This window comes from Neoarius graeffei, chromosome 4, assembly GCF_027579695.1.
Source record: "Neoarius graeffei isolate fNeoGra1 chromosome 4, fNeoGra1.pri, whole genome shotgun sequence".
Lineage (NCBI taxonomy): Eukaryota > Metazoa > Chordata > Actinopteri > Siluriformes > Ariidae > Neoarius > Neoarius graeffei.
The window spans coordinates 83,160,821-83,188,010 of record NC_083572.1 but is presented as its reverse complement, the minus strand read 5'-3'; the positions used below and the strand labels follow the sequence as shown (position 1 = coordinate 83,188,010).

At 40.5% G+C, this 27,190-nt stretch overlaps 1 long non-coding RNA gene across 2 annotated transcripts; it reads right to left on the bottom strand.

Moving 5' to 3' along the window:
- Positions 1-130: 130 nt before the first annotated feature.
- On the bottom strand, positions 131-27,190 carry LOC132885321 (uncharacterized). 2 transcript variants are annotated; one of them, XR_009654581.1, is made up of 5 exons: positions 27,055-27,190; positions 13,482-13,541; positions 9,080-9,169; positions 5,044-5,156; positions 131-654 (listed from the first exon to the last, which is right to left on the bottom strand). It is a non-coding gene; the product is annotated as an uncharacterized LOC132885321 (long non-coding RNA). The 2 variants fall into 2 exon arrangements; XR_009654580.1 differs by lacking the exon at positions 5,044-5,156 and having other exon boundaries at positions 135-654.

Sequence of the window (27,190 nt, the reverse complement as noted above, 5' to 3'; positions counted from 1 at the left end):
GCCTGCGACCCTGTAGAACAGGATAAAGCGGCTAGAGATAATGAGATGAGATGTTATTATTATTATTATCATGGCATTTTTCACAAATTGCTACTGTCATTTCGCCAGCTTGTTTACATTCTAAGCAGAAATGATTTTGTTGGACGTTTTGTATAAAGTCTTTATTTATCGAATTTGCAAAACATAAAAATAAAAATGCTCCATTTCTCAAAATCCAGTGAATGTAGATATAATAAAACAATTATTCCATTTGATCTTGTCACACATGGCTTATAGCGATCAGCTGTCAGCACATGTACGACTCAATTTCGTGGAATAATTGTTAAATCTACAACAGTAGACATTACATTATTACATGAAAGAAGCATGAATTAGGCATTGATGATAGGACTGGGTGAAATGGCACGTGTTATTCATGCGTCAGTCAGTCAAGAGTAAGTGCTCAGTGAAGCAACTGTAAACAAATGACAATGATGATGTAAGGCAGGGCAGCGAGCTGTAGGTGGTCTCAGTGGGAGCACTTCCCACTGGGCGCAGATAAAGGTGCTTTGTTTGCACCACTTCCTCTCCTCTGCTAAATGACTGGAACATTGTTCCTTTGCCATAATGTTGGCTCATTTGGAACGAAACTGAGTTGCTCTTTGTGGATGTGACCTAAGAGACATGTGAAATAGAGAATGGGGAGATAAATATATGTACTGTTGAATAAAGACAAAAGCAAATGTCACTCCAAGCACAGTAATTGCAAGTTCATTAAAACTGAAAAATCTAAAAGAGAGCACATAGACAGTGTTAGTAAAGGAATATTAGAAACAACTCCAGGTCTCACTGCTGTATTAAACTTTCCTTGAAGCAGGCAGGGTAGCTCTCTCAACGTAAGTCTACGTATATGACCAAATAAAATGCAATTTCAGGAACTAAACAAGAACAGGAATGTATATGCGACAACTATATATTGTGTTATTTTCGTAAACATGTGTCCATCCATGAATTATCTACATCTTATCTGTCAGGGTCATGGGGGAAACTAGAACCAATAACAGCCAACTTAGATAGTGAGGTGGGGTAGGCAGGGCTTACACAGGGACAACCATTCATACCTACAGTGGTGCTTGAAAGTTTGTGAGCCCTTTAGAATTGTCTATATTTCTGCATAAATATGACCTAAAACATCATCAGGTTTTCATACAAGTCCTAAAAGTAGATAAAGAGAACCCAGTTAAACAAATGAGACAAAAATATTATACTTGGTCATTTATTTATTGAGGAAAATGATCCAATATTACATATCTGTGAGTGGCAAAAGTATATGAACCTTTGCTTTCAGTATCTGGTGTGACCCCCTTGTGCAGCAATAACTGCAACTAAACGTTTCCGGTAACTGTTGATCAGTCCTGCACACCGGCTTTGAGGAATTTTAGCCCATTCCTCCATACAGAACAGCTTCAACTCTGGGATGTTGGTGGGTTTCCTCACATGAATTGCTCGCTTCAGGTCCTTCCACAACATTTCCATTGGATTAAGGTCAGGACTTTGACTTGGCCATTCCAAAACATGAACTTTATTCTTCTTTAACCATTCTTTGGTAGAACGACTTGTGTGCTTAGGGTCGTTGTCTTGCTGCAGGACCCACCTTCTCTTGAGATTCAGTTCATGGACAGATGTCCTGACATTTTCCTTTAGAATTCGCTGGTATAATTCAGAATTCATTGTTCCATCAATGATGGCAAGCCGTCCTGGCCCAGATGCAGCAAAACAGGCCCAAACCATGATACTACCACCACCATGTTTCACAGATGGGATAAGGTTCTTATGCTGGAATGCAATGTTTTCCTTTCTCCAAACATAACGCTTCTCATTTAAACCAAAAAGCTCTATTTTGGTCTCATCCGTCCACAAAACATTTTTCCAATAGCCTTCTGGCTTGTCCACATGATCTTTAGCAAACTACAGACATGCAGCAATGTTCTTTTTGGAGAGCAGTGGCTTTCTCCTTGCAACCCTGCCATGCACACCATTGTTGTTCAGTGTTCTCCTGATGGTGGACTCATGAACATTAACATTAGCCAATGTGAGAGAGGCCTTCAGTTGCTTAGAAGTTACCCTGGGGTCCTTTGTGACCTTGCCAACTATTACACGCCTTGCTCTTGGAGTGATCTTTGTTGGTCGACCACTCCTGGGGAGGAGGGTAACAATCGTCTTGAATTTCCTCCATTTGTACACAATCTGTCTGACTGTGGATTGGTGGAGTCCAAACTCTTTAGAGATGGTTTTGTAACCTTTTCCAGCCTGATGAGCATCAACAACACTTTTTCTGAGGTCCTCAGAAATCTCCTTTGTTCGTGCCATGATACACTTCCACAAACATGTGTTGTGAAGATCAGACTTTGATAGATCCCTGTTCTTTAAATAAAACAGGGTGCCCACTCACTCCTGATTGTCATCCCATTAATTGAAAACACCGGATTCTAATTTCACCTTCAAATTAACTGCTAAACCTAGAGGTTCACATACTTTTGCCACTCACAGATATGTAATATTGGATCATTTTCCTCAATAAATAAATGACCAAGTATAATATTTTTGTCTCATTTGTTTAACTGGGTTCTCTTTATCTACTTTTAGAACCTGTGTGAAAACCTGATGTTGTTTTAGGTCATATTTATGCTGAAATATAGAAAATTCTAAAGGGTTCACAAACTTTCAAGCACCACTGTATGGGCAATTGAGAGTCACCAGTTAACTTAATCAATATGTCTTTGGACTGTGGGAGGAAACTGGAGCACCTGGAGGAAGACCCATGCAGGCACAGGGATAATATGCCATCTCCCACAGAAAGGCCACAGTCGGCTGCCAGGTTTGAACCCAAAACCTTCTTGCTGTTAGTTGACAGTCCTAACCACTGCAGCACCGTGCTGCCCTAGTATATACATGTATAATTATATTTTACTCTAGTATTATATAATACAGTATCAAGTCAAGTCAAAGTCTCTCCTACGCCAGGATCTGGTCTTCCCAGGCAGTCACCTGTCTCAGTATTAACCAGCTCTTGAGGCACATGGGTGCGGTGCCGATCTCTGTTTCAGTAGCCCTCAGCCTCTCACCTATAGCTAGGGTTATAGTGGGGGGGCTGGTCCTCTGGTAACCACGAAAGTATGACTCCCTACTCACATCTGTATTGCAGCATGCCTCACCAGATAGCAGTAGGTACCATTTTTATGATGATCTTTGGTATGACCCGACCACAAGTAGAACTCGCAATCTCCCAGTCAAGAGGTGGACATGCTAACCACTAGGCTGGCTCGCGGTTCATAATACAGTATACTATACAGTATATAGTACTAATTATTAATAGAGAAATCTACATATCCTGAATTGCCAGTTTATTAGGTACATTTTGTACATTAGTGATGGTAACTTACAGTGTCTTGCAAAAGTATTCATCCCCCTTGGTGTTTGTCCTGTTTTGTTGCATTACAAAATGGAATTAAAATGGATTTTTGGAGGGTTAGCACCATTTGATTTACACAATATGCCTTAAAGGAACAGTCCACCGTACTTCCATAATGAAATATGCTCTTATCTGAATTGAGACGAGCTGCTCCGTACCTCTCCGAGCTTTGCGCGACCTCCCAGTCAGTCAGACGCGCTGTCACTCCTGTTAGCAATGTAGCTAGGCTCAGCATGGCCAATGGTATTTTTTGGGGCTGTAGTTAGATGCGACCAAACTCTTCCGCGTTTTTCCTGTTTACATAGGTTTATATGACCAGTGATATGAAACAAGTTCAGTTACACAAATTGAAACGTAGCGATTTTCTATGCTATGGAAAGTCCACACTATAATGACAGGCATACTAACACCTTCTGTGCGCTTCGGCAGCGCATTGATATCTGAGCTCCGTATCAATGTGCTGCCGAAGCGCACAGAAGGTGTTAGTATGCCTGTCATTATAGTGCGGACTTTCCATAGCATAGAAAATCGCCACGTTTCAATTTGTGTAACTGAACTTGTTTCATATCACTGGTCATATAAACCTATGTAAACAGGAAAAACGCGGAAGAGTTTGGTCGCATCTAACTACAGCCCCAAAAAATACCATTGGCCATACTGAGCCTAGCTACATTGCTAACAGGAATGACAGCGTGTCTGACTGCGTCTGACTGACTGGGAGGTCGCGCAAAGCTTGGAGAGGTACGGAGCAGCTCGTCTCAATTCAGATAAGAGCATATTTCATTATGGAAGTACGGTGGACTGTTCCTTTAAAGGTGCAAATTCAATTTAGAATCTGTGGCATAACTTGAAGATTGCTGTACACCAACGCAACCCATCTAACTTGAAGGAGTTGGAGCAGTTTTGCCTTGAGGAATGGGCAAAAATTCCAGTGGCTAAATGTGCTAAGCTAATAGAGACAGACCCCAAGAGACTTGCAGCTGTAATTGCAGCAAAAGGTGGCTTTACAAAGTATTGACTGTTTTTTTTTGGGGGGGGGAGCTATGCACACTCCAGATTTCTGTTTTTTCATCTTAATTATTGTTTGTGTCACAACAAAACAACAATTTGCACCTTTAAAGTGGTAGGCATGTTGTGTAACTCAAATGGTGCTAACCCTCCAAAAATCCATTTTAATTCCAGCTTGTAATGCGACAAAACAGGACAAACACCAAGGGGAATGAATACTTTTGCAAGACACTGTATATGTTACTATGCATCTTTTGTCAGTCCTGCTCTTCCACGGCAATGGAAAAGGGCCACTACTGATCAGATATTATGATCTCTTAACAGAGTGACAGTAATGTGTGTGTGTAGCATTGTTGACGTTTAAAAAAAATCACCTCACTACCACCACGAGGTCAAGAAATAGTGCACCAAACAAACTCTCGTTTTACGAGTGATGTAGTCAGAAACCGACACTGATAAAGGACTACATGACATTTAATACAAAGATGTCAAAAATTATGACATATAGTAGTATCAAAATGTACATACTGTATATAAGGTGTATGAACAGAGTTTATGAGCTTAATGAAGTAGCAGGTACGTACCAGTGTTTAAAAGCCTCAGCAAAGATGTTGTACCTTATACACCCATACCAGCATACACACTACTACTGTATGACAATCTCCACTGACGGACAGGGTAGAGCGGGGTTGACAAACTGTGTGTATATAGCAAGATATGGGCTACAGTTAGTAATTGTTTACCATGAAAGGATAGGTAAAATGGCCAGTGAACGGAGCTACATGGTGAGTGTTCCTAACAAATTGGCAACCCAGTGTAGATCATGTAAAGCATAAAACTGCAGGGGAAAATGGTGCATTTTATTTTTAATTTATTAAAGAACAAATGTTGTGGAAAAACCATAAAACAAGTTCATTCCTGTTACCATTCTAGCAGCTATAGAGTGTTTCCCTCAACGGCCTCTTTTATTCTCTCCCATGAAGTTAATAATCACACAAAAGAAAATCTTCTTAGATTTAAATTTTAATTTTCTTAGATTTAGATTTAAATTTTTTAAGATTTAGATTTTCTTAGATTGTCATGTTACTAAGAAACCAAAGTCCTCTGTTCTGGAAATGTTCCTGTGACAGAAAACCTACACTGCAAAAAGTAAAATCTAACCAAGATTAAATATCTTAAATCAAGACACAATATGCTTGTTATTTGTCTGCCAAGATAATTCTCCTTTCCAGGCAGGTTTTGTGTAAGAGTATTTCACTTACTTTAAGCATTTTTTCCCTCAATTATCTTAATAAGGTATTATAACTTGTTAGAGATTTTATTACTGGTTATGAGTAAGTTCTGTCTTAAAATGAGAATTACCATAATTTCATCGGTGTTATATTAACCATGACAAGTTTGTCAAAGTCAGAATTTCTTATTTCAAGCATCTTATCCTTTCTTTTAATCTCTTAACACAAAACAGATAACTAAATGAAATGAATTGTTGTATTGTCAGTCTGGCAACAAAAATAGGCTACAAAATGGATTGGTTTGTTGTTTTGATTTTGATTTATTTGGCGGTCTCAGTTGGTATAAACACTTAAACAGAGCACACCAATACGCCCAGATGAAATAGTCAAACTGTTGGTTGGGGGACAAAGTATCTAGCATGTTAAAATGAGTAGTACAACTTTACTTGTTTTTAGTATAAATACACTAGTTTTAAGACATCTGTGGGGTTTCTAAAGCTAGATATATTTACTTGTTTTTAAAAATCTTGCCAAGTCAAATTTTCTTGTTCTGTTGGCAGATAATTTTGCTTATTTTAAGTAAAATATTCCTAATTTTATTACTTTTTTTTCTTGTTTTTGTAAGCCGGGTTTTTGCAGTGTATTGACTACTACAAAGCATGACACTGGAGACTTCTTCCATAAATGTTCATAAACATCAGCATATAAAATAATAGATATTTTCATTGTTAAAAGTCCCTGTGAATGAGCAGCTATTATAGAAATGATAACGTATTTGAACAAAAACATTAATATAAACATGTGAGGGTGGCACGGTGGTGAAGTGGTTAGCACTGTCGCCTCACAGCAAGAAGGTCCTGGGTTCGAGGCCGGCAAGGGCCTTTCTGTGTGGAGTTTGCATGTTCTCTCCGCGTCTGCGTTGGGTTTCCTCCGGGTGCTCTAGTTTCCCCCACAGTCCAAAGACATGCAGGTTAGGCTAATTGGTGGCTCTAAATTGACCGTAGGTGCGAATGGTTGTGTGTCAGCCCTGCAATAACCTGGCGACTTGTCCGGGTGTGCCCCGCCTCTCGCCCATAGTCGGCTGGGATAGGCTCCAGCTTGCCTGCGGCCCTGTAGAACAGGATAAGTGGCTACAGATAATGGATGGATGGATAAACGTGTGATTTGTCTTGCAGCTGCACTATTGTCAGAGATTTTGTTATTGAAAATCAATCAACTTCTGACTAATCAGATTCAAAAATGTTAAAGTGCTACTGCTAGTATTATAATATATTCATATATCATATTAATACATTATGCTATTTTCTTATAAAATGTCACCTTAGACCATCTGTTACTTTATGGGCTATGCTTCTGGTTCAGAAAACAAAATGTAAAGTTGCAGTCACGGGTGTTAATCTAGAAGCAACACAGCTGTGCCCCACAACACACACTAGTGATGCAGATGCTACTGACTCTTCCACCACTCTAACTGTCAAACACACACACACACACACACACACACACACACACACACACACACACACACACACACACACACACACACACACACACACACACAAAGAAAAAAAACCCTCCAGAAAAGCATGAAGAACCGTTTTAAAGGCCTTGTGCTGTGGTTATCGCTCTTCTGGAACAGAAAAGCAGCTTAAATCTACAGACCAAATTCACACAGCACTCCTCAGCTGTAGTTGAGAAGTCTAATGAAGAGTCTAACCTCAGGCTAATGGCAGAGATTGGAGAGAAAATGAAAGCGCAACTATTTTTAGTTCAATTTGATCTGATTTATTTGATTTTTTTTAAAGTATTCAGATTGTGATTTATTTCCGCTAAGCCTTCTTCACATAGCATTTACTGCACTGCAAACATTAATCAAACCCTTCAGGGCCCACTGAAGACATGATCGTGATCATCGCAGGAAAAATAGCACTGTATGATTTTTCCTCACACTAAAGCATGTGCAGACTGAAAGATAAATTATAGTCAAGCCATTAGCTGATGTGTCATAATGGCACATTTATCTGTACTTGATACTGTCACTATCCAAACAGTCCATTACCAACCACTCAGTAACATGACATACAGTCGGCTACAGCACAATCAGGTGTACGCATTGTGTTGCAAAAATGGTCAAAATTTGATTAAGCAGTTTCAAGAAGTAAAGTAATTATTTTTGCTGCCAAATATATTGGGAATGTGGTACTGAAAGTTTTTTTTCTTATTCGGACCTACATTTAGAAAACAAACAAACACATATATTGAGGGCCTACGGACACTACATACTCATAATGAAGTTTTATCAATAAATGCCAATGATTATATACACTATTTAGTGTAAAATAACCTTTATTCATAAACTTTAAAACAGAACATGTGAAATAAATGCTTATAAATCCATATCAAAATGTCATTATATATTTCTTAGGTCTAACGTAATGAAATTTCTAAACTCAAATTACTTTATCTACTAACAGATTCTGGAATCTGAATGGTATCCTCCCTTTTGATCTTGTTTCATATAAACCCTTAACTGTTTATATTTTTCAAGTGCAAAAGTAGTATTAAATTCACTATTATGTCATTTATTTGAGTATTTCTATTAAGGTACCTCAGACACTACAGACAACCGGTCTAAATCAAATAGTCGCAACCAGTGTATACGGATGTATTTTTTTATTCACCAATGTTACAAAGATTCAAATACGTATCAACTACTGTATGGTCAAAGTTAGCCCAGGCCACAAGCCAGGCTACCCAAATTTATTTGGAAGAAAAATCAGAAACAAACATTTATTTTTGTTTGGCCTTATGACCATTAATTTTCCCTTAAAATATATCAAAATATAGTAATGTAAACAAAAATACTCTGTATAGGCTATTAATTAAACATATTTATTTCAATACAAATTAAAGGTAATGTATGGGACAGTATATACCATTTGAATCAGTATATACCTCATCTCATCTCATTATCTCTAGCCGCTTTATCCTGTTCTACAGGGTCGCAGGCAAGCTGGAGCCTATCCCAGCTGACTACAGGCGAAAGGCGGGGTACACCCTGGACAAGTCGCCAGGTCATCACAGGGCTGACACATAGACACAGACAACCATTCACACCCACATTCACACCTACGGTCAATTTAGAGTCACCAGTTAACCTAACCTGCATGTCTTTGGACTGTGGGGGAAACCGGAGCACCCAGAGGAAACCCACGTGGACACGGGGAGAACATGCAAACTCCACACAGAAAGGCCCTCGCCGGCCACGGGGCTCGAACCCGGACCTTCTTGCTGTGAGGCAACAGCGCTAACCACTACACCACCGTGCCGCCCTCAGTATATACCTGTTTATAGTTATTTATTTAAATTAAAATTTAAAATTAAATACCTGTTCAGAAGTCTTCTCCTGTTGGCATCCACCTTCCATTCTCAAGAAAGCCGGACATAAAAATCCTGAGTATTTTGTCCTCTCCTGAGTCTAGCCAGACAGACAGATAGACAGACAACTATGTAACAGAAATGTTACATTTTTGACCCTTTATTTACCAGCACATGACCCTTTGCTGACCAAAGCTAATAAAAGTGAAAAATTCCTCTTCATTACATAAACATAGAATTATTTTGTAATGTACATGTGTGCCCTGTGATGACCTGGCGACTTGTCCAGGGTGTACCCCGCCTTTCGCCCATAGTCAGCTGGGATAGGCTCCAGCTTGCCTGCGACCCTGTAGAACAGGATAAAGCGGCTAGAGATAATGAGATGAGATGAGATGAGATGTACATGTGTTATGATGAATATATTGTTTTGCTTGCTGATTTCCCTGCTTCCCTTGTTAATATTATTTTAAAATGTGTTTTTGCCCAATCCCAGCCTATGATTTAGTATTAAGTAAATTACTCAGTATTTAAATTAAAATTCATTTTTTAAATTACACATCTCTGGATCAAGCTGAAAGCATGACTTGTAGGCAGTGCTGTAGTTCTGTACATAATAATACCCCATATGCGCACAAAATACATCATTCATACAGGAATTATTTAGTGATTAAAAAAATAACTTATTTACATATCTTTATGTAGGTGGATGTGAGATAAGGCAACTGCCATTGTAAATACAGAATGTATGTTTAGAAGAAGAAGGAACCTTTATTTGTCACATGCACACTTCAAGCACAGTGAAATTCATCCTCTGCATTTCACCCATCTGAAGCAGTGAACACACGCACACACACCCAGAGCAGTGGGCAGCCATACCAGAGCGCCTGGGGAGCAGTCAGGGGTCAGGTACCTTGCTCAAGGGCACCTCAGCCCAAGGCCGCCCCACGTCTTTGGATTGTGGGGGAAACCAGAGCAACCCCACGCAGACACGGGGAGAACATGCAAACTCCACACAGAAAGGCCCTCGCCGGTCCCGCTGGGCTCGAATCCGGAACCTTCTTGCTGTGAGGCGACCGTGCTAACCACTACACCACCGTGCCGCCCAAGTGTTTACTACTGATGTTAAATAATGGGAACAAGATCAGTGAAGCTTTGGACCTACGGACACTACAAGTAGCCTATGTTATTTTTACTGATTTTATAACAAAAAAAAATTTAGTTATATTGACTGATGTGAGATTTGACAACTAGCATTGTAGACTAAAAACAGGCAGCACTACAGTGCTAATCATATGACTCAAAATGTTAAAAGTTATTCTTTCTTTGCTCTCATGTTAAATCATTTTCATTAATTTGACACTCATACCATTACTGTTCCTTCGTTGTATTTGCACATATATAAAATTTGTTTACTTATTTTTAACAAAATTTGTAAATTTAATGGGAGAAATATGGGTAAATCACTGCAAAATAGGAACAAGAATGCTTTGGGCCTACGGACACTACAAACAAGAATTATGATGTGATTTTGACTAATTTTACAACAAAAAAAACATTTATTTATATAAATTGATGTGAGATTTGACAACTAGCATTGTAGACTAAAAACAGGCAGCACTACAGTGCTAATCATATGACTCAAAATGTTAAAAGTTATTCTTTCTTTGCTCTCATGTTAAATAATTTTCATTAATTTGACACTCATACTATTACTGTCCTTTCATTGTATAATCATTTGCTCATATATAAAATTGTTTTACTTATTTGTAACAAAATTGGTGAATTTTATGGGAGAAATATAGGGAAATCACCGAATAATAGGAACAAGAATGCTTGGGGCCTACGGACACTACAAACAAGTATTCGAGTTTTATCACTGTATGTCATCTCATCTCATCTCATTATCTGTAGCCGCTTTATCCTGTTCTACAGGGTTGCAGGCAAGCTGGAGCCTATCCCAGCTGACTACGGGCGAAAGGCGGGGTACACCCTGGACAAGTCACCAGATCATCACAGGGCTGACACATAGACACAGACAACCATTCACACTCACATTCACACCTACGGTCAATTTAGAGTCACCAGTTAACCTAACCTGCATGTTTTTGGACTGTGGGGGAAACTGGAGCACCCGGAGGAAACCCACGTGGACACGGGGAGAACATGCAAACTCCGCACAGAAAGGCCCTCGTCGGCCACGGGGCTCGAACCCAGAACCTTCTTGCTGTGAGGCGATAGCGCTAACCACTACACCACTGTGCCGCCCATCACTGTATGTATTAATCCAATTTATGTTGAGTGCTTATGTTTGATAAAAGTATCCAACAACAAATAGCAACATACCAATAATGATCAAACATGGCATCCATTCTATGATTTAGTACCAGGCCTACGGACACTACAGATTTTTAAGGCAAAATTACATGGGTTCAGGATCGGGTGACAAGAACTAGTATTTGTAAACAATCGGATAACTACTGATTCACACACAACAGAGACATCATACGCGTGCTTATAAATTACATTTTGATGATATATATTACACTTTAGTCTTTTAGAAAGAGTAGTTTTGTCAGAAAATATATAATCATGCAAAATGACGCTTGACACATTTTAATCGTTTTAAAAATTTTTTATATAATAGTGTGACACGTTTACTCAATGAACATGAAATAAATAAATAAATAAGTGATAAAAGAAAAACATGAATTTTACTAATATTTGCAATTCATTTAAACATTTTTTACATTTAAAATATCAATAAATAGCAAGTGCAACATCATTATATCAAATTTATGATAAATTTGGATCACATAATTAGTCATAACTTTGGACTCGATTGATCAATTTCCACAATTTTTTCAGCGATTGTAGATCCAACATAGTTACATAATTTCCATTACTCTTCGTGATAGACAAGCAAACTCATATGATGTAGGATATCGATGCTCCATACCAACAGTAATTGGTACACCTGATTGTGCTGTAGCCGAGTATAAAATTGAACAAACGCTTCAATGAAAAGCTGTGTATATGTAGACATATACATTGTCTAATACAAGCAAATCATAATTGTGCTGTTATGACATGGCTCTAAGATGTGAGTGTCACTGCTGTGCTGAGAATCAGCTCAATGCTGGTAGTACGGTGATGAATCGTTGATAAGGGGGCTGACAGATTGTACATAGTAACAGTATGGGCTACTGTAGTTGTACACCTACAGAAATACCTATGTGGAAGGTGTAACTGATTGCCTATATGACTGGAAGTACATAAATAGGTACAGTATATCTTGTTAGTGATTATTTTTATTTTTATTTAGTAGTATTAACAGTAGTCTCATATGGTAAGCACAGCCACAATACCTAAACAGGGTGCAATGCAGTCAGTGAATGTGGTTCATGGTTCAAAAATGTAAATGACTAACTCGCAACCTCACAACCTTGCCTGAACCAGGTCGAAGAGGGCAGTTTGCAATTCACTATGGACAAATTCCTCTGAAATAACTGTGGCACAATGACTGCAACCCTGCGTCAGCTGGCACAGATACACACCAAGAATTTTAACCTTGACAGGTTTGTATAAAGAACACAACAAACATTAAGCTGGCATGCTGTGCTGAACCTGTCATCTAGTGGCTCTGAGGTTCAGTACAAGAACAATTACAGCACTCATTCCTATCCCATCAGGTAAATGCTGATATACATGGAAGGCTGTATTGTGAGGGTTTTTCTCAACTATGTTCTATAGTGCTTACATGGTACCTGGGATATGATCATGGCCTTTTTAAGAGCATTTCAGCAGTGGTATGCTTGTCCATACTGTATAACACATTATAAAGATGATAACAGGTTGCGTTAAATAACAAAACACTCCTCACAAAGCTCTGGATGTGGTATGTTTTGAGGACATACAGTATACCATGGGCTATATTATATTTAGGAATGAGGCTAATCGTGCTTGGTCCTGTCTTTGCATGTATCTGTAAATTTTGGAGGAATGGAAGCATGCTGGAATATGAAGTTAAAAGAATGAGAAGTCATGGCCTAATGGTTAGAGAAGCAGCTTTGGGACCAAAAGGTCACCGGTTTGAGTCTCTGGCCCAACAGGAATGGCTGAAGTGCTCTTGAGCAGGGCACCAAACCCCCAACTGCTCCACAGGTTGCTCTGGGTATGTTGTACGTCGATCTGGATAAGAATGTCTGCTAAATGCCGTTAATAAATGCTAAAGTAAAATATTTGTCAGGATATGATAGTCCTTTCAAGACAGATAGCAAATTTCTCCTCAGGACTGAACACACAGCCAAGCAAAAATGTAAGATTTTAGCGAAATGCCTTAGATGAGAGTTTAATTCAGTCTTATATGATTACAAAAGTGTTAGACAAACATGTAAAGCACACAGCGAATTTACCTGTTTGACACACCATCAGTGACAAAGCACTCTGGGACACACAGCCCATCTCTTCTCACCCTACACAAGACAAAAAAATGACACCAATAATCAGGTCAAAAGCCAGTTCAGATTATGACCTTTACTTACTCGGGACAGAAATCTGAAGCTAGACATTGTCTGCGATACAGGCAGGGGTATCTGCTATGTTTGATGTCTGACAGTCTGTGTAATGGTGACCACTGCTAATAGTAGAGTCCTGATGAGAGCAGTATGAAGACTATGGAGTACACCAAGACACCAGTATACTATGCAGCTGGTCATTCCCAATGCTCTGACATCCTCTAGTGGTAAGACACATAATGCCCATTACTGAATGTTGACAGTAAATCTTCTCAAGAGAGCACAGGAAGAGAGATATAAAATTCATTTGTACACGCTGATCACACTGATTATTGAAATATCACTTATAGAAAAACAAATGTGAGGAAGAAGTGAGAATTATTACTAAATTCCAGCTGCGCACCAAGGACACTGATATTGATTGACTGACACTATCTTGTACTCCTCTGTAAAATATTAGCAGAATACATGATAACTTCAGTGATAATAAGGTGGTCAGGTCCTGACAAAACAAAGCAGCAGATTTTTATTTATTAATATTTCTGCCATTAATTCTCGAGAGCAACGTACGTCATAATTGTATTATGTCATAACACTGCTTAATTTTTTGCTATACACAGTATACACATACAGCTGAGTACAAACGTCTGAGACCCACTTTGAAAATCGGGGGGGGGGGGGGGGGGGGGGGGGGGGGGGTCATTTAAAATAGGAAACAAACAGAAGGGTTTAGAATTTTAAAATATTTAAAACAAAGAAATGTTCAATATCTTGAATATTTAATATTCAAGAGTCTGCACTATCATGCCTGCGTGGGTTTCCTCCAGGTGCTCTGGTTTCCTCCCACAGTCCAAAAACATGCAGATTAGATCAACTGTCTACTCTAAACTGCCCACAGGTGTGAATGTGAGTGTGAACGGTTGTTTATCACTGTATTAGCCCAGTAATAGACAGACAACCTGCCCAGGGTATACTCTGCTTCTTGCACAAAGTCATCTGGAAATGGCTCTAGCTTCCTCTGCGATCCGTGGATGGATGGATGGATGGATGGATGGATGGATGAATGGATTCTGCACTATTTCTAGGTCCCTATTTACACTACCATTCAAAAGTTTGGGGTCACCCAGACAATTTTGTGTTTTCCATGAAAAGTCACACTTTTATTTACCACCATAAGTTGTAAAATGAATAGAAAATATAGTCAAGACATTTTTCTGGCCATTTTGAGCATTTAATCGACCCCACAAATGTGATGCTCCAGAAACTCAATCTGCTCAAAGGAAGGTCAGTTTTATAGCTTCTCTAAAGAGCTCAACTGTTTTCAGCTGTGCTAACATGATTGTACAAGGGTTTTCTAATCATCCATTAGCCTTCTGAGGCAATGAGCAAACACATTGTACCATTAGAACAGTGGAGTGAGAGTTGCTGGAAATGGGCCCCTATACACCTATGGAGATATTGCACCAAAAACCAGACATTTGCAGCTAGAATAGTCATTTACCACATTAGCAATGTATAGAGTGTATTTCTGATTAGTTTAAAGTGATCTTCATTGAAAAGAACAGTGCTTTTCTTTCAAAAATAAGGACATTTCAAAGTGACCCCAAACTTTTGAACGGTAGTGTAAATGTAATCACATTTGTGATATTGACCATTTTAACTGCTTTTGTATAAAAGGTCAGATTTTTTTTCTCCTCATGCCCAGTCTATTGAAGCCTGTGTTCAGACAATCACTTTCGATTTGATCTAAAATGGATCATAAGGTTTTGCACAAACTCATGGAGTCCATGCCAGCTCAAGTGCACACTGTCATTCAAGCAAACGTGGGCATAACAAATACTAAGAAACTCTGAAATTCATATAAATATTTCAAAGATTCTACTTTTCACTCAAGTTGCTGTCAGTAATAGAATTTGTAATGAAAATTTGTATTAAATTAGAACAGAATGCACAATAGAAGCATTTTCACTCATGCTCTCAGACTTTTAGACCCCACTGTAGCTATGTATACTGGAATATGACAAATTCCTGTGATGGCATATACAGTAGAAGCTCAAAAGCTTCGAGTTACCATTTACATGTTGTACAGTTTTGCTATCTTGTTTTCATGTTCATAAGCAGTATGCAAATTTCTGCTGCAGTAATATGACACAGGATATCCAGCTGCTGTGAAAGCAAGATTTCATCACTCATTCCTTCGAACTTGTAAAGACTTGAATTTGTTGCATTCACAGTTCTGAAGATGTGGGTATAAAATTAATTAACTGTTGCAGGTGTGCATAACACTCGCATTCAAAGCATTCATTCCATATATGATGCATGTTTTGCCAGAATGCTTTGAGATCAGTCCAATAACACAAAGAAATGTGTTTCTGATAACTGAGAACTGATAAATATCATCTTTACATGTGTTAAACTTTACTTAACTTTTACAGTCTCTGCATGTTTTAAACTTTACTTAACTTTTATTCTATTTTATTCTGCTGTTTTTTACTGAACTTTTACTTCATTTTATTATTTTATTTCTACTATTGTCTAATTCTTATTATTTTTTTCTCTCTTCTTCCCCCTTTATTTTATGTAATTTTATTTTCTATTGTTTACTGTTTTGCTTTTACCTCTGTAAAGCACATTGAACTGCCACTGTGTATGAAATGCGCTATATAAATAAACTTGCCTTGCCTTCTAGTGTCTGGAAGGTGTGTCCTTTACAAACCACAGCAAACACTTGGCAATTTAATTGTAACTCTGAAACTCAGCACCCCTTTTCCCTATAGTGCAGAAAAATACAATTGTACGATACTATATAGGCCTCTAAACAATCTAACACATGCACACTCTCTCTCTCTTTCAAGAACCGACCTTCTTTGTCCTTCGATGACCTTCTATGAATGGTTATATTCACTAAACACAACATATGTATGAAGTGTTGTTAGACAGATCTTTATTAATGCACGAAACATGAACATTTTAGAATATTCACTATAGGCACATAACACATTTGGCTGTGCAGAATCCATGGGTTTATACATTATCTTTTTATATACTTTATGTCTCATCTCATCTCATTATCTCTAGCCGCTTTATCCTGTTCTACAGGGTCGCAGGCAAGCTGGAGCCTATCCCAGCTGACTACGGGCGAAAGGCGGGGTACACCCTGGACAAGTCACTAGGTCATCACAGGGCTGACACATAGACACAGACAACCATTCACACTCACATTCACACCTACGGTCAATTTAGAATCGCCAGTTAACTTAACCTGCATGTCTTTGGACTGTGGGGGAAACCGGAGCACCCGGAGGAAACCCACGCGGACACGGGAAGAACATGCAAACTCCGCACAGAAAGGCCCTCGCCGGCCACGGGGCTGGAACCCGGACCTTTTTGCTGTGAGGCGACAGCGCTAACCACTACACCACCGTGCTGCCCTATACTTTATGTCTCATCTCATCTCATCTCATCTCATTATCTCTAGCCGCTTTATCCTGTTCTACAGGGTCGCAGGCAAGCTGGAGCCTATCCCAGCTGACTACAGGCGAAAGGCGGGGTACACCCTGGACAAGTCACTAGGTCATCACAGGGCTGACACATAGACACAGACAACCATTCACACTCACATTCACACCTACGGTCAATTTAGAATCGCCAGTTAACCTAACCTGCATGTCTTTGGACTGTGGGGGAAACTGGAGCACCCGGAGGAAACCCACGCGGACACGGGAAGAACATGCAAACTCCGCACAGAAAGGCCCTCGCCGGCCACGGGGCTGGAACCCGGACCTTTTTGCTGTGAGGCGACAGCGCTAACCACTACACCACCGTGCCGCCCTATACTTTATGTATTATTTAAAAAAAAAAAACATTTACCATTCATCAAAATACGTCACATGTAACTGAGAGTTGTGATGCAGTGTTTTGCTGGTCTTGTGCACACTGAAAATGCAGCAAGCTGAAAAAAAACCCATTTCATTTTAATCACAGGTGCATTAATAAAAAACAACAAAACATTAGGCACAGCACTTTCTATTGATTTCTGTTTATTTTATAACTATACTATTTCGTTCCAGCAAAAGAAGAGCAAAACTTGCCCTAGGCAGGGGTTCAATGGGCAAATATTCAGAAATTCAATATTGTGTAGGTTGTCTCCATCTAGTGGTCTTGTACTGCTTATTCTCCACTACCCTATACTTCAATCTCTTCTACTAGAACTTGTTTTTTACAAGGCCTGAACAGTCCCACTACCATGTGTTCACAAACTGGGAAGAACACACACATCACATCACATTATCTGTAGCCGCTTTATCCTTCTACAGGGTCGCAGGCAAGCTGGAGCCTATCCCAGCTGACTACGGGCGAAAGGCGGGGTACACCCTGGACAAGTCGCCAGGTCATCACAGGGCTGACACATAGACACAGACAACCATTCACACTCACATTCACACCTACGGTCAATTTAGAGTCACCAGTTAACCTAACCTGCATGTCTTTGGACTGTGGGGGAAACCGGAGCACCCGGAGGAAACCCACGCGGACACGGGGAGAACATGCAAACTCCGCACAGAAAGGCCCTCGCCAGCCCCGGGGCTCGAACCCAGGACCTTCTTGCTGTGAGGCGACAGCGCTAACCACTACACCACCGTGCCGCCCTGGGAAGAACAACTCATTTATAAATCAAATTCGCCAGACTAGTTGCTTAGGACACATACAAATTTGCTTAGATGTTTAAGGCAAAGAAGTAAAACAACAACAACAACAACAACAAAAAACCCTACCATCTATTGCAAACAAATTCATGCAAATTAAACATGCCCATAATACACCACACACAGCAAACCGCTTTCCCAGAGGCACAGTGCATCTTACTCACTTCTAAATTATACACTATACAGGCTAATAATGACTGTAAAGTTACTGTTTCAAACAAGTGTTTATTACCCACATGACTGACAAAGTAAATAATCCACTTAATTCATCTTTACACTCTGAGAAATATGGTACTAAACTGTACCTTTTCTTGTCAGGGGGCAGTATATCACAAGGGTACATCTCCTGCACCTATAGTGTGTATCTTTTACCTGGTAATTAACCTGTTAGAACAAGAATCCAGGAAAATCAACCTGTTTAGAGCAGCCGTCCTGAGCGTCTTTCTCTATGGAAGTCCGTCCTGGATTATCACTAAAAAGCTTGAGAACCAGATCAACTCATTCCAAACCACATGCTTAAGAAGCATGCTTGAAATAAAGAATGAAGACCATGTGTCCAACGAAGACGTTTACAAGCGAACAGAGCCAAAGTATCTCTCTGTCATCATCATCATCATCATCATCGATCGTCAACTACGCTTCCTTGGCCATTCCCTATGGAGACCCACAAAAACTCTGGTGTCAAAGTATGCTTTATACTCTCCAACTCATGGGACCACATCAAGAGGAAGACCAAAGTTGCAATTCAACAAGTACATATCTCAAGTGCTGTGTAATTAACAGGAGACAAGTTCAAAAGAGAATGCTGCCCAAGACCGTGTTGGTTGGAGAAGATTCAACAAGGCCACTTGCTATTGTTCGCCCCAAGAATGACATAACCAACAAAGGGAAATGGACCTTAGGACCACTCTTGTACTTTAAATGGACTATCCGTCCATCATCTGTAGGTGATTATCCTGTGTAGGGTCGCAGGCAAGCTGGAGCCTATCCCAGCTGACTATGGGCGAGAGATGGGGTACACCCTGGACAAGTCGCCAGATCATCGCAGGGCTCTTTAAATGAACTATCCATCCATTATCTGTAACCACTTATCCTGTTCTATAGGGTCGCAGGCAAGCTGGAGCCTATCCCAGCTGACTATGGGTGAGAGGCGGGGTACACCCTGGACAAGTCGCCAGATCATCACAGGGCTCTTTAAATGAACTGATAGAATAAAATTAGTACACAAGACACATAAGATGTAACCTTGATGGTACCACCTTCCTGACAAGGAGAGGTGCAGTTTAGTCCCCCATTTCTAAGAGTGCAGGCTACACCATAAACCTCCATCCATCCATTATCTGTAGCCACTTATCCTGTCCTACAGGTCGCAGGCAAGCTGGAGCCTATCCCAGCTGACTATGGGCGAGAGGCGGGGTACACCCTGGACAAGTCGCCAGATCATCACAGGGCTCTTTAAATGAACTGATAGAATAAAATTAGTACATAGTGTATACTACATACACTTTCCAGGTAAAGATGCTTAAGATATAACCTTGATGGTACCACCTTACTGACAAGCAGAGGCGCAGTTTAGTCCCCCATTTCCAAGAGTGTACGGTAGGCTACACCATAAACCTGTTTGATGCATTTATTAGTATGTTCTTGATGATTTCACTGACCTAAGCTTGCATTTGTTATTGTAGTGTAAACCAGTCTGTCAGTCTAATTGAACTTAATACTCCCATGCAAACTACATAATAATAGCAATTATTCTATCCACATTCACTGGATATAAGCAATCACACACTCTGATTGGCTACTCTACTACTACCCCTTTTCCACCAAATCAGTTCCAGGGCTGGTTCGGGGCCAGTGCTGGTGCTGGTTCACAACTCGTTCGACTTACGAGCCAGCTGAGAACCAGTTTGCTTTTCCATAGCTCGGGGTGCTAAGGGGAGCCACGTCAGTTACGTCGCTGTATACGTCAGTCACCTCGCTGCGTTTGCATAAACCTTGGCGCGAACATCGAAGCAACAACAACACGGAGAAAAAGAAGCAGCAGCAACAACAATAATAATAGATGACTTCGCGTTTGTACAGCTACTGCTTCTCATCGCTTAAAAATGGCGACCTTTTGCCGTCTTGCTATTGTTGTCGGTCTTAACAACTCCGCCCCACGCTGACGTAAGCGATTCTTTCCTCTGGCCCAGCAGAGAGTTAGTGCTAGCCTGGAACCGGTTTTTCTGGCCCCAGAGCCAGTTCTTTGTCAGTGGAAACAGAAAACCCGGTTCCAAACTAAGCACTGGCCCCGAACCAGCCCTGGAACTGCTTTGGTGGAAAAGGGGCATACTAGGCTATCAGCTCATATACTGCGAGTAGAGAAAAACAAAATGGCTGAGCGTGTTACTGAACCAACCGAGGACGAAATGAAAAATCCAAAAAATAAAAAGCAACAAAATATGGAATAAAAGTATTTAATGGTAAGAACGTATCTTTTTCATGTTTCAAGAATTAATATTATAGCATTTTTCACACACACCTGTCATTTCGCCAGTTTGTTTACATTTTAAGCGGAAATTGTTTTTTCGGACGTTTTGTACGAAGTGTTCATTATTGAATTTGAAAAAAAAAGAGCTCTGCTTCTCAAAATCCAGCGAATGTGGATAGAATAAAAGTTATTCCACTCAATCTCATCGTACATGGCTTATAGCTAACTTGGCGGTACGCGCTTCCTCAGCTATCAACTCATGTACGATGAGATTTCATGGAATAATTGTTAATCATACAGGCTTATTGTGTATAGGCTGCCTGGGATTTATATGCCTAATTACAGGTAAGTTCCTGGAAGTTGGAAGCCTTCATCTTCCTGAGGTTTTCATCCAGATTTGTTTTAATCTTTAAGTTTTTTTGGGGGGTGTCTTGTTCAACCTGCTGTAGTTTACTGCGTCAGAAGTAACCTTACATAAGCTTTAACCCTTTGATGCAAAACATATGCACACCCCTTCTAATGTACAACATGGGTCAAAAATGACCTGCATTCATTTTCCAGGTTATTTTATGCTGACTGAGTTTTTCTTTGCTCTATCTTTTGAAATCAATTTATTTTATGATTGAATATTCCAAATATTCTTTTGTTTTTACAACCCCGATTCCAAAAAAGTTGGGACAAAGTACAAATTGTAAATAAAAACGGAATGCAATAATTTACAAATCTCAAAAACTGATCTTGTATTCACAATAGAACATAGACAACATATCAAATGTCGAAAGTGAGACATTTTGAAATTTCATGCCAAATATTGGCTCATTTGAAATTTCATGACAGCAACACATCTCAAAAAAGTTGGGACAGGGGCAATAAGAGGCTGGAAAAGTTAAAGGTACAAAAAAGGAACAGCTGGAGGACCAAACTGCAACTCATTAGGTCAACTGGCAATAGGTCATTAACATGACTGGGTATAAAAAGAGCATCTTGGAGTGGCAGCGGCTCTCAGAAGTAAAGATGGGAAGAGGATCACCAATCCCCCTAATTCGGCGCCGACAAATAGTGGAGCAATATCAGAAAGGAGTTCGACAGTGTAAAATTGCAAAGAGTTTGAACAGATCATCATCTACAGTGCATAATATCATCAAAAGATTCAGAGAATCTGGAAGAATCTCTGTGCGTAAGGGTCAAAGCCGGAAAACCATACTGGGTGCCCGTGATCTTCGGGCCCTTAGACGGAACTGCATCACATACAGGAATGCTTCTGTATTGGAAATCACAAAATGGGCTCAGGAATATTTCCAGAGAACATTATCTGTGAACACAATTCACTGTGCCATCCGCCGTTGCCAGCTAAAACTCTATAGTTCAAAGAAGAAGCCGCATCTAAACATGATCCAGAAGCGCTGGTGTCTTCTCTGGGCCAAGGCTCATTTAAAATGGACTGTGGCAAAGTGGAAAACTGTTCTGTGGTCAGACGAATCAAAATTTGAAGTTCTTTATGGAAATCAGGGACACCGTGTCATTCGGACTAAAGAGGAGAAGGACGACCCAAGTTGTTATCAGCGCTCAGTTCAGAAGCCTGCATCTCTGATGGTATGGGGTTGCATTAGTGCGTGTGGCATGGGCAGCTTACACATCTGGAAAGACACCATCAATGCTGAAAGGTATATCCAGGTTCTAGAGCAACATATGCTCCCATCCAGACGACGTCTCTTTCAGGGAAGACCTTGCATTTTCCAACATGACAATGCCAGACCACATACTGCATCAATTACAGCATCATGGCTGCGTAGAAGAAGGGTCCGGGTACTGAACTGGCCAGCCTGCAGTCCAGATCTTTCACCCATAGAAAACATTTGGCGCATCATAAAACGGAAGATACGACAAAAAAGACCTAAGACAGTTGAGCAACTAGAATCCTACATTAGACAAGAATGGGTTAACATTCCTATCCCTAAACTTGAGCAACTTGTCTCCTCAGTCCCCAGACGTTTACAGACTGTTGTAAAGAGAAAAGGGGATGTCTCACAGTGGGAAACATGGCCTTGTCCCAACTTTTTTGAGATGTGTTGTTGTCATGAAATTTAAAATCACCTAATTTTTCTCTTTAAATGATACATTTTCTCAGTTTAAACATTTGATATGTCATCTATGTTCTATCCTGAATAAAATATGGAATTTTGAAACTTCCACATCATTGCATTCCGTTTTTATTTACAATTTGTACTTTGTCCCAACTTTTTTGGAATCGGGGTTGTAATTACCACAAATCATTAATTTAATTTTTTCTTTCCTACTTTATGAACAAAAATACTTTTTATATTACTACACATAGGGCGGCACGGTGGTGTAGTGGTTAGCGCTGTCGCCTCACAGCAAGAAGGTCCGGGTTCGAGCCCCGTGGCCGGCTAGGGCCTTTCTGTGCGGAGTTTGCATGTTCTCCCCGTGTCCGCGTGGGTTTCCTCCGGGTGCTCCGGTTTCCCCCACAGTCCAAAGACATGCAGGTTAGGTTAAGTGGTGACTCTAAATTGACCGTAGGTGTGAATGTGAGTGCGAATGGTTGTCTGTGTCTATGTGTCAGCCCTGTGATGACCTGGCGACTTGTCTAGGGTGTACCCCGCCTTTCGCCCGTAGTCAGCTGGGATAGGCTCCAGCTTGCCTGCGACCCTGTAGAACAGGATAAAGTGGCTACAGATAATGAGATGAGATTACTACACATGGGTCATCCAAGTGTGATTTAAAATTAAATGTCTTAATACTATAATAATAATTTGTTTCAAGTAATTACTTTAGCAGTGAATGGGGCCAGTTATTTATTTATTAACTATGTAGCCAACTACAATAAAATTAGCTAACTAAAGTAGAATATGTCACCAGCTAGGTCAAAGTCCTTCCCACGCCTTACAGTACCTGGTATTCCTAGGCAGTCTCCCACTCAAGTACTAACCAGGCCCAACCTGTATGTGGTGCATCGGGCGGCACCGATCTCCGTTTCCATAGCCCTCGGCCTCTCGCCTATTACATAGCTAGGGTTACAGTGGGGGGCTAGTCCTCTGGTAACCACGAGAGTTTAACTCCCCATGCACATCTGTATTGCAGCGTGCCTTGCCAGATGGCAGTAGGTACCATTTTTATGAAGGTCTTTGGTATGACCCGACCGTGAATAGAACTCCCGATCTCCCGATCAAGAGGTGGACACGCTACCACTAGGCCACTAGTTGGTCTCACCAGCTAGGTAGCTAATAGTAATTACTTGTAACTTTCTGACAAGTAATCTACTCACTCAAGGTAACCTAAACATTATTTTTTTCTAAGGTAATGTTAGAACAATTGAAAAACATTACTTGCATGTATGAGATGGGCAAAGGGCGCTGTGCTGAGCTGTGAAATGTCTGACAGAAGCACAATTCACAGTTCCCACCAAACACTGTAGTAAATGCATGCAGGTCGTTTCTGACCCATGTGTGTAAACTTGATGTAGAATTACAAAAGCTGTGCTTGTTCATAACTTCATCTCATCTCATCTCATTATCTCTAGCCGCTTTATCCTTCTACAGGGTCGCAGGCAAGCTGGAGCCTATCCCAGCTGACTACGGGCAAAAGGCAGGGTACACCCTGGACAAGTTGCCAGGTCATCACAGGGCTGACACATAGACACAGACAACCATTCACACCTACGGTCAATTTAGAGTCACCAGTTAACCTAACCTGCATGTCTTTGGGGGAAACCGGAGCACCCGGAGGAAACCTCACGCGGACAACATGCAAACTCCACACAGAAATGCCCTCGCCGGCCCCAGGGCTCGAACCCAGGACCTTCTTGCTGTGAGGCGACAGCGCTAACCACTACACCACCATGCTGCCCTTGTTCATAACTTAAGAAAGGAAAAATAAAAATGATGATTTGTGCTAAACAAAAACAAGATATTTACTGCATATTTGGAAAAGTAAATGACAAAATGAATTTATTTCAGAAGTCTGTCATAGAAACACTCAGCCATACATGAAATAAAATGAATGCAGGTCGTTTTTGACCCATGTGTGTAAACTTGATGTAGAATTACAAAAGCTGTGCTTGTTCATAACTTCATCTCATCTCATTATCTCTAGCCACTTTATCCTTCTACAGGGTCGCAGGCAAGCTGGAGCCTATCCCGGCTGACTACGGGCGAGAGGCGGGGTACACCCTGGACAAGTCACCAGGTCATCACAGGGCTGACACATAGACACAGACAACCATTCACACTCACATTCACACCTACGGTCAATTTAGAGTCACCAGTTAACCTAACCTGCATGTCTTTGGACTGTGGGGGAAACTGGAGCACCCGGAGGAAACCCACGCGGACACGGGAAGAACATGCAAACTCCGCACAGAAAGGCCCTCGCCGGCCCCAGGGCTCGAACCCAGGACCTTCTTGCTGTGAGGCGACAGCGCTAACCACTACACCACCATGCCGCCCCTGTTCATAACTTAAGAAAGGAAAAATAAAAATGATTTGTGCTAAACAAAAACAAGATATTTACTGCATATTTGGAAAAGTAAATGACAAAATGAATTTATTTCAAAAGTATATCATAGAAACACTCAGCCATACATGAAATAACCTGGAAAATGAATGCAGGTCGTTTTTGACCCATGTTGTGCATTAGAAGGGTAGTGATACAAAAAGGGTTTTTATTCGAAAAGTAAGAAAGGAAACAATAAAATAAGGATGTATGATGATCAAAAACAAGTTAATCGAGGAATACCTTGAATACTGAATGATGGAATTCATTTATTGCAAAGATATAGAAGATAAAAACTCAGCCGGGTCACTTTTGACCCATGTTTTGCATCAAAGGGTTAAAGGATCCCTGAGGCAAAAGATCATGACAATACAGGGATTTAGTTGGTTAAGTTTACGTTAATGTACATGATTAGTGAGCATAGATTAGAGAATTCGCATCTGCACATGTTCTAGCTGTTTTTAATGTGGCAGTAAAGCAGCAGACTGAAACCCGGACTGTGTTTAAAACTGTTCTAACCACACACCTGCGCGCGCCGCACGACCTGAGGCGTGAAAGAACATTCGAGAAAATGGAGGGAGCGCGTGACAGAGGCTTAGTTTACACTTTCACAGCCGTCAGCTATGCGCCATTTTTACATCATCACACTCGTTATTCAATCCTAATAAGATAAAAACGTTAAGGCGTCGTGTGTGTGTGTTTTCATTGCGTTCACAAGCACTGCTTTTCTTCCACCATGACACAAAAGCCGGCTGTGATCATGCGAAATGGCGGACGCGGAGGAGGAACGGTTAATGCGCATGCGCTATTTCGGGGCGCATGCGCGGTGCGTAACAGAAGGCAAGGACAGACGAAGAAACGTGACACTGCGCAGGTGTTGGTGACTCTTGAAGGGAGGAAAGAAGATGTGGAGGAAATTCCAAACATGGATCTGGACTGGCATTGAGTTATGGCCTGCGCGTCTGTGCTGGTCCCAATGACTATGCTGCTCCGTTTTATATTTTTTAAACATCACCTTAAGGTCCTGTTTCAGTTTCCTCGGGGCTCTGAATGAAAACATGAGATGTTCTTCTGTGTATGAACCATAATAAAGCATTCTCTTCTCCCCCTGTGACATTTGGATACAATAGTTTAGTGTGTTGATTTTTGTGGCACTCACAGAATTAGTCCTCAACTCCCAGCTCTAGAATTCAGGAGAGTGTCTGAGCTTCATAAAGGAGCACAGACTGGGGGGGAAACTGAGGAATGTGAATCATTTTTACACAAGTCTACACAAGTGATGCTTTCTCAGCAGAGAAGAACTATATTGATGCTAATTTCCTTTGAAAAGAATAGGTTTCCTGTGTTCCTACAGAGCAGTGTATTTAAAAATATCAGTCAATCTGACTAAGATACCAGTAAAGTAAGAATAGATACTCAAAAATTACAGACAAAACCACAGCAGTAACCCATCCATCTTTCCTCTGCTGTGGTTCTCGGAGAACTCTCCCTGGTGTTTTATACTAGCCAAGACATGTCAAGTACTGTAGAAGTGAAATGATCGACACCACACATATCAACCCTTCCAGTCCTGTTGCTTATTTCAGTAGGGTATGAATATTTTCCCATTTATACCGTATCTTGGCCCAGATGGTAATCCTTCTTTAATTTAACCTTTTAGGGAACATAATTAGTGAGTGTCTACCAGTGGATGGAGCAAAAAACATTCGCTCCATCCATTGGTAGAGAGAGAGAGCTGTTTTTTTTTTTTTTGTAAAATATTACATAACTTAAACAAGCATATTACCATTGTTTGTTATGTATTATCCTTCAAGTGTTCTCATTCCTCTCCAGGCCTTAATATGCTGTTCCTCAGAGTAAATAGTTGTACTTGAGTTAATTTTGCCTCTAGGGCCTTGACTGTTCCCAGCTGTCCCTCCTCC